Here is a 9,856-nt window from a genome sequence, read left to right on the forward strand (position 1 = left end):
GGCCATTTCTGACCTCCGAGCGAACCACCTGGTCCAGTCACTCCTTCATTCGAGCACATTCTCTTAGCAGGACTCAATTTAAAGAAATACTTTTCATAATAAAAGGGCCGAAGGCCAAACATTTACAATTAAGAGAAGACAATAAAAATAGGACTCCCCAAGATGACCGCTCGACCTCCCCATACTCCAGTCTATGAAGCCTCTATTCAAGTCTAAAAGGTGTCAATGACAAGCCCATGGCTACCAACAATCTAAATAGAAGAAAGGACAACAAAACTGTACAAGAAGACCCAATATCCTCCGGGAACTAGGAGGACTCACCGATTGGCTGGAAGTGTATGCGGATCTTCAACGGGGCGCCGGTTGATGATCTCTAGTACCTGTCTCTGCATCATGAAACGATGCAGGCCAAATGGCGTCAGTACATGGAATGTACGAGTATGTAAAATGGCCGAATACAACGATCATCAAGGAAGAATCAATCAACTCGGGAGCTCAACTCAAAAGGAATGACAATTCAATCAAATGTCCTAAGTCTAAACAAGGATATGATTTAGACTGGACCAATCATATACAATTCAACTCAATCTGACTCAGAGTACTATCAAAACCTATTTGGGAGTTTCTCTTAACCGACAACCATCACTTATGAGCCAGTGAAAGTACAACAAACCGACGTTGTTGCCGCGTCCGTTCATACTTTGCCAGGGCATGAACGAATCAACAAATCATGGATCCAATCCAACCAGGTCCTATAATGTCAGGACAAATCTCTGGGGAAGCATCCGACTTTAACGGTTCCATCCCCCCTACATTTGGCGACGCAGTTATTGGGTTCGAGTATGGACTATACTCTTTCCTAATTCGGTGCTCGATACTCCTCCCAAGACTCAATGCTCATAAGACTCCATCCAATCAACTCAATCAAATCATATCAACAAGTCTCATTACAACCTTGTCAACTCATCAACTCTATCACAATCAAATCTCAATCATATCTTCAAAAGAGGTTTTAAATGCACATATATAACATCATTTAGATATAACCAATCATTACCTCCATCCGTTTGTGAAACATTTGAGGCTCAGCACAATTTCAAGACTCTAAATTTGACCTTTCATATTAAGCAACATGTTTAAGAAAAATAACATCCTTTATCAAATCTACATAATTTAGAAGATCAATAAAACATATTTAGCAACTCATTTCTTCATTATCTCATACTCACATAAGGGCTCATTTTAGTAACCTCTTAGCTCAACAACATTGACACATAAATAATCAAATAAGATGGGAACAAAACTCATTCAAACATGTACCATACCAAGAAACTCCATTTCCATGAATATCTAACCTCAAAACAAGAATAGGGCACATGGGTGAACTCAACCCATGTTTTGGATAGCCTTACATACCTTAGTGAAGACTTGAAGAAAACCTTGTAGTTGGGTCTTCAATGGAGGACTCAAATCTTGAAGTTCTTGGACTCTTTTTTTTGTTGGAAATGGAGAAGAAGAGAAGAGAGAGGAGCTAGGGCTTTTAGAGAGAGAGTGGGGGCTGAAGAAATGGTCCCAAAATGTACAAGGCTTGTGTATATATAATTTGGGACAATTCCCAAATTGCCCTTCCTCCAAATTCTGAAAATTAGGCCAAAACGCCCTTGGCGCGATAGTGGCGCGTCGCGCCCTTACAGCGCCAAGGCCAATTACGCCTAAAACCTGCACAACTTTTAGTGGCGCGTCGCGCCAGGGACCAAACTACTGAGGCATGTTTATGGCGCGATAGTGGCACATCGCGCCCTTACAACGCCAAGCCCATTGTTCTGAATCCTGGGAATTTGGCCTGAAAACCCTGCACAACTTTTAGTGGCGCATCGCGCCAGGGACCAAACTACTGAGGCATGTTTCTGGCGCGATAGTGGCGCGTTGCACCCTTACAGCGCCAAGGCCATTTCCCCAGCAGTTGCAACCCAGGCCAAAATAAAATTCCTGTCGTGCTAGTTCATCTTAGGATCATCATATCTTTTGACTCTAAACTCCAAAATTTACGTTCTTGGTGGCGTTGGAAAGAAGACTCGACGACCTTTAATTTGATAGGTCGTGGGCCACCCAGATTGACGTCTTTCAAAAGATAGGGTCGTTAAAAGTCGACCCTTACATGAACTCATCCTAAACTTAGCCACGACGGATCTTTTGGGCTTAGCTCGGTCCTAGGGGTCCTCAATGACCCCACATCACCTCCAACGCTCTTAAATTCCTCAGGGACTCATCTTAACTCAAGCACATACTTCGAAATAAATACGATGGGCCCCACACATATACAAAGAAGGCCCGAATCTTAGGGAAAATTTTGAGGGGTGTTACATTATGAGTCAGGTATAAGATACATTGTGTGTCTTGAAAGAAAAACGTGCAATTGTGGCAGGTTTCAACTAGACGAGATACCATGTCCACACACAATTGTAGTGTTGAAGAGCAAGAACATTACAAACATGCACCCATACTGTTCTGATTACTACAAGCCAGAGGCGTTGGCAAATACTTATGAATTTCCAATGGTTCCAATGCCAGATAAGAAAGATTGTTCTGTTCCGAAAGAAATTTTGGAAGAATTCGTCTTGCCACCAAGATACAAAAAGATGCCAGGAAGACCAAAGAAATAAGAAATAAGTACTCTAGTGAGAAGATAAGAACGAACACAAATTCTTGTAGTCGTTGTGGCCATGAAGGCCACAACAGAAAGACTTGTAATTTCATTCCCAAAGAGAAATGATGTTTTGTTATGCCAGGATAAATTCTATTTGGATCATGTACTTACATCTACATAAAAAAAATTACATTGTGGGTTGTATTTGATACATATATCAATTAACTAGAATAGTAATTGAATATCAATAATTGATACATGGATGGTTGGTAATTATATTCATTGTAAGTTATTTGGTATTGATAGTAATTTCGAATCTGATACATAAGAATAGCGGATACATAAACATTCGACATATTAAGGTTGATACTTTAAAGGTTGTTGTATTAGTTTGTCAATTGGATTGTGGTTGATACATAACATGTTGTATTGATATAGATTGCAGATGTATCAGGAGCTGTAAAGATTGATGCATGAGATTTTGATAAATAAATGTAGATGTATCAGAATCATTAAATCTTGACACATTACAATCTGATACATAAACAATATGTATCAGAAGCTGTAAAGATTGATGCATGAGATTCTGATATATAAATGTAGATGTATCAGAATCATTAAATCTTGATACATTACAATCTGATACATTAACAATATGTATCAGAAGTTGTAAAGATTGATGCATGAGATTCTGATACATAAATGTAGATGTATCAGAATCATTAAATTTTGATACATTACAATCTGATACATAAATAATATGTATCAGAAGCTGTAAATATTGATGCATGAGATTCTGATACATAAATGTAGATGTATCAGAATCATTAAATCTTGATACATTACAATTTGATACATGAAATAGATGTATCGAAAGCATTCAAGTTTGATAAATCAAAATATGATACATAAATATTAGAAAAACTTAAAAGTCTGCTAAATTATTGAATAGCCAAAAAAAATGTTTACTATTGGTGCAAAAACATAATTGTACATTCTACTACTATAAAAAAAACTTAAAAAAATACTCAACGTCCATCGGTTCTCCGAATTGGACACTCGTATACACACATATTATCTTTTGTCAATCGACAATTAAACACGATATAGAATTTATATGGGTAGCACGTTATCTCAAACTGTCACTTATATATATACCAAAATTAGCTATTTCTTGGGGAGTCTTAATTATCAAAAATAAGATAACATAATACGTAAGCCGACAAGGCTTTCACTCCGAATGTAAATGTCCAAAAACATATGCCATACTAGTACATCAGACAATATCTACATACAACCCACTCATGTGTCTACAGACCTCTAAGAGGATTAACAATAGCATATGACGAGACAGGGCCCCGCCGTACCCCCAAAATACACAAATATATACATTATAAGGATTAGTACCAAAAGTTTAGGCTCCGAGACAATGGAGCACTTCAACCCGTTGAGTAGAATCCTAAGGTGGCGGCTCTCCAAAATAAGTATCTGTACCTGCGGGCACGAAACGCAGCCCCCCGAAGAAGGGGGTCAGTACGAAATATGTACCGAGTATATAAAGCATAAAATATCGTAAAGGAGATCACATCTGAAATAAAGATTCAGGAGTCAAGTGTCATAATCAATAAATCACTGTACCTGTGTTATAAAATAAAGACATGCATATCATCATCATATATCGTACCTGGCCCGTTATGGGACTCGGTATCACAATTATATCAATATATCGTCATATGTATATATATACCATACCCGGCCCTCTAGCAAGGAACTCGGTGAATAGAGTAGTGTACACTGATACCGTACCCGGCCCATTATGGGACTCGGTGCCATAATCATATCGTCATATCATCATAATATCATATTATCATATCACGTACCCGGCCCTCTAGTAAGGGACTCGGTGAATAATGTAGTGGAATCCATACATGATAACATACCCGGCCTATCGTAGGACTCGGTGAATAATACCATAACAATATGCACGAATAAGGTATCATTAGCAACCTTGCGAAATTTGATCATTATCGGAGACTTAATAGAATAAGCAAAATAGTCCATCATTTGAAAACCAAGACAATAGTCATTATGAATCAAATCAATTATGGATTATACTAAAATATGAATTATACCACAACATGAGTTATACCAACTAGGATGGCTGGAATCATACACATGAGTCAAGACATAACAATATAAATTTTGAAAATCAAGAACGGTAGCCATCCGAGTATATCTACGAATACGAGTTTCTTTGGAATTTAAGCATACGTCATTCGTTCGTTTCATATGGATCATGCCAAAAGAAGAAGATGTTAACTTTACATACCTTTAGCGTTTATACGTATACGTTGTCCAATATTGTCTCAACCTATATTAAAACGTTAAGCACTATGATTAAGCTATGGACAAGAATAAAACGTAGTCTATCGTTAGTAGGTTATTTCTAAAAAAAATTGGACAGCACCTCCCCTATACCACTCACTTTTCCCACTTTTAAACCAGCCATATAATCATCAACCAACATCAACAATCCAAAATATTGACACAAAATAAGATTTATTATTCATGTTACCAAAGCAGTAAATTCGGAAAGTCAAGTACCTCACGTTGTATCTAAAATTTGAAAATGAAAACGGCAAAACTGGACTTTATAACCTTCATGAAACATTTAGATCTATGTCTTAAGTTTCCAATGCAAAAGAAATCAACTCAAAATTCATTTTCTACAAAGAGATATCATCAAAATACGAACAGCTATACATGAAGGAATTTTCAATCCAGAATCTGGACAGAATTTGTCTTAAGATTCATGCTCAGTTTTCGACATCATAACAGCAGATATAGACTAAGACATAAACATAAGAGTTGTAGGTACGTGTATTAGCTTTCCAAAACATGTTTAATATCTAAATTCGAAGGTCTACACAATGAGATATTCCAGAATTACTACCAGCTACTCAATTCCAAAAACGGGTTTGAACATTCAAAATCTTCATACACCTTTTTCCTCCAAATTCAAGAACAACAACTCATCAACAACATCAAAACAATATCAACCATTATTATACATCATCACTAACCTAATTTCATCCATTTAATCTACCTAAAACAACCCTTTAACCCATAAATCTCAACAAATCACCAAACTAGTTTATAACACTATTTTCTCCGTTCTAATCCGTTAAAACTCTAACTAAACTTGTTAACAATGAAAAGGAGACTTTAATATTACCTTGAATTTGCAGCACCACATAAAATCTTCTCCTTATTGGTTGATTTCTAGCTCAAATTGAAGCCAACACGACGTACAACAATTTTCTCTTCATGAGCTTCGGATTTCGGGACTTAATTTTGGTCGGATTTGGGATTTTTCTCAAGAACTCCCTTTCTCTCTCTCTTTGGAAATTTCCAGAATTATGTTGATCTTTGTATGAAGGAATAGTTACAAAAAATCAGATTTAATTTTGTGGGTATTGGGCCTGACCCGAATTAGAATTGGGTTGGGCCGAATTCACTATTTAGTTTGGCCTGTCAGATTTAAAACGTCTATATCTTATTACTCCGATATCACATTTCGTCCCACGACCTATGGTTGGAAAGATATTTCAATTATCTACAACTTTCATGTTGAGAGTTTTCCCAAATTCTCAAATTATAAAGAGGTTATGGCCTCCCGAAGTCAGCTTACCCGAAACGTAACTTTAAGAAAAACATATTTGATGGCTTCTATTTTGATTCGGCTTAAGGGTCCTTCTTGAGATGTATTTTACTACACATAATTTATTCATATAACTTGGCATCTACAACAAATCATGTCCTTTTAAAAATTCAAAATTAAAAGCCCTTGAATTTATAATCGTTAGCTTACGAATAATCCAAAATGCAAAAATACGGAATGTAACATTCTTCCCCCCTTTAGAACATTCGTCCTCGAATGTTAAACCCGCCTCATAAAGTCTTATAAGAAATTTGGGGGAATAGTCTTTTTTTTTTTTTTTTTGCAACAACAAATAGTTTCATATGTCAATCAATATAATTAATCGAGAGGTTTAGATTACCTGTAGGCGTAGAAAACAAGTGAGGATACTTATCCTTCATCTCTTCCTCGGCTTCCCAGGTCATCTCTTCTCTATTGTTATTTCGCCACAATACTTTGACGGAAGCCACATCCTTAGTACGTAACCTTCTGACTTGGCGATCAAGTATAGCTATAGGGTTTTCCTCGTAAGAAAGCTCCTCCGTCACCTAGATATCATCCATGGGGAATACTTTAGAAGGATCACCAATGCATTTGCGAAGCATCGACACGTGAAAAACAGGGTGCACTGCTTCCAAATCAGATGGTAGGTCCAACTCATATGCAACCTTGCCTATTCTACGAGTAACCTGATAAGGGCCAATGTAGCGCGGGCTAAGCTTTCCTTTCTTACCGAATCTCATTACCCCCTTCATGGGTGACACCTTCAAAAACACCCAATCACTAACCTGAAACTCTAAGGGTCGACGTCGATTGTCTGCATATGATTTCTGTCGACTCTGGGCTGCTAATAACCTTTCCCGAATAAGCTTCACTTTATCAACAGCTTGTTGAATCATATCGGGTCCGATTAACTTAGCCTCACCAACATCAAACCAGCCAATAGGTGACCTACACTTCCTGCCATATAAAGCCTCATACGGTGCCATCTAAATGCTAGAATGGTAGCTGTTATTATAGGCAAACTCAATAAGTGGCAGATGGTCATCCCAACTACCTCTAAAGTCAATAATACAGGCCCGTAACATATCTTCTAGCGTCTGAATAGTGCGTTCAGCCTGCCCATCAGTCTGAGGGTGAAATGCTGTACTAAGATTTATTTGTGTTCCCAATCCCTTCTGAAATGATCTCCAGAAGCTAGCTGTAAACTGAGCCCCTCTGTCTGAGATAATAGATATGGGAATCCCATGAAGTCTTACTATCTCTTTGATATATAACCTTGCATAGTCCTCCGCTGAATATGTAGTTCTAACCGGAAGAAAGTGGGCTGATTTTGTCAGCCTATCTACAATCACCCATATGGAATCATACTTCCGTGGAGTGCGAGGTAAGCCTGTAATAAAATCCATATTAATTGCTTCCCACTTCCAAGTCGGGATTTCTATCTCTTGTAATAGTCCGCCAGGCTTCTGATGCTCAATTTTAACTTGTTGGCAGTTTGGGCACTGGGCTACAAACTTTGCTATATCCTTCTTCATTCCATTCCACCAGTATAAACATCTAAGATCATGATACATCTTTGTCGACCCTGGATGCACAGAATACCGGGCATAGTGTGCCTCTCCCAAAACCTGTTGTCGTAGCCCTATAATCTCAGGTACGCATAATCTGCCTCTATATCTTAGCACTCCATCAGGTGTGACCTCGAATGGGGTCCTTTCCTTTTGAAGGGTTTCATCTCGGTACTGTGCCAGAATAGGGTCTTCATACTGGCGTTGCTTTACCGCTTCTATGATAGAGGATTCAGCAACTCCTCGAATAAAAACTCTACCATCACTAGAATCAGCCAAACGGACTCCAAGGTTAGCTAACTGGCAAATATCACGGATTATCTTTTCTCGTTCTGGTTGTACATCTGCCAGGCTACCCATGGATTTACGGCTAAGTGCATCTGCTACAACATTTGCTTTCCCTGGGTGGTATAGAATATTAACATCATAATCTTTCAGCAACTCTAGCCACCTTCTCTGTCGCAAATTCAGGTCCTTCTGCTTAAAGATATATTGGAGACTTTTGTGGTCCGTATAGATATCAATATGTACACCATATAAATAATGCCTCCATAGTTTCAAAGCATGAATTACTGCTGCTAATTCCAGATCATGAGTTGGATAATTTCTTTCGTGCTTCCTTAACTGTCGGGAGGCATAAGCTATGACTCTACCATGTTGCATCAATACACATCCTAACCCAACACCAGAAGCATCACAATAAATAACATAGCCATCTGGTCCTTCAGGAAGGGTTAGAACTGGGGCCGTAGTCAACTTGTCTTTCAGCAACTGAAAGCTTTGTTCACAGGCATCGGTCCACTGGAACTTAACGGCCTTTTGAGTTAGCCTTGTTAAAGGTGCTGAAATTGAAGCAAATTTCTCAACGAATCTCATGTAATATCCTGCTAGCCCAAGAAAACTACGTACCTCAGTAGGTGTCGTAGGTCTAGGCCAAGTCTTTACGGCCTCGATTTTCTGTGTATCTACTCGAATACCATCAGCTCCAATAATGTGCCCCAAGAATGCTACTGAAGTCAACCAGAATTCACATTTAGAAAATTTAGCATACAACTTCTGGTGCTGGAGCACCCCAAGTACCTTCCTCAAATGATCTACGTGCTCCCCTTCCGATCGTGAGTAGACCAGAATATCATCAATAAATACAATCACGAACAGGTCTAGGAATGGCTTGAACACTCGGTTCATAAGATCCATAAACACTGCTGGGGCATTGGTCAGCCCAAAAGACATCACCCGAAACTCATAATGCCCGTATCGGGTCCTAAACGCAGTCTTTGGAATATCTGCCTCCTTTACCCGTACCTGGTGATAGCCTGACCGCAAGTCTATTTTTGAAAAACACTTAGCACCTTGCAATTGGTCAAATAAATCATCAATCCTGGGGAGAGGATATCTATTCTTTATTGTCACCTTGTTCAACTGCCTATAATCAATACACATTCGTAGTGACCCATCTTTCTTTCTCACGAATAATACCGGTGCTCCCCAAGGTGATATACTGGGCCTAATGAAGCCTTTTTCTAATAGGTCTCGCAGTTGCTCCTTCAACTCCTTCAGTTCTGCGGGTGCCATTCTGTAGGGAGGAATAGATATAGGCTGGGTATCTGGCAATATATCTATATTGAAATCTATCTCCCGCTCAGGAGGAAGACCTGGAAGTTCATCTGGGAATACATCTGTAAATTCGTTAACTACCGGAACTGACTGAAGAGTCGATTCCTCTGCTTCCAAGTTATGGATACGAACCAGATGATAAATATAACCCTTTCTAACCATTTTCCTTGCCTTGAGGTATGAAATAAACTTACCCCTCGGTGATGCTGTATTGCCCATCCATTCTATGACTGGTTCTCCTGGGAATTGGAATTGAACTACTTTTTCTCTACAATCAACATTAGCATAACAAGAAGCTAGCCAATCCATGCCCATAATAAC

This window comes from Solanum dulcamara, chromosome 12 (genome assembly GCF_947179165.1).
Source record: "Solanum dulcamara chromosome 12, daSolDulc1.2, whole genome shotgun sequence".
NCBI classification, from domain to species: Eukaryota; Viridiplantae; Streptophyta; class Magnoliopsida; order Solanales; family Solanaceae; genus Solanum; species Solanum dulcamara.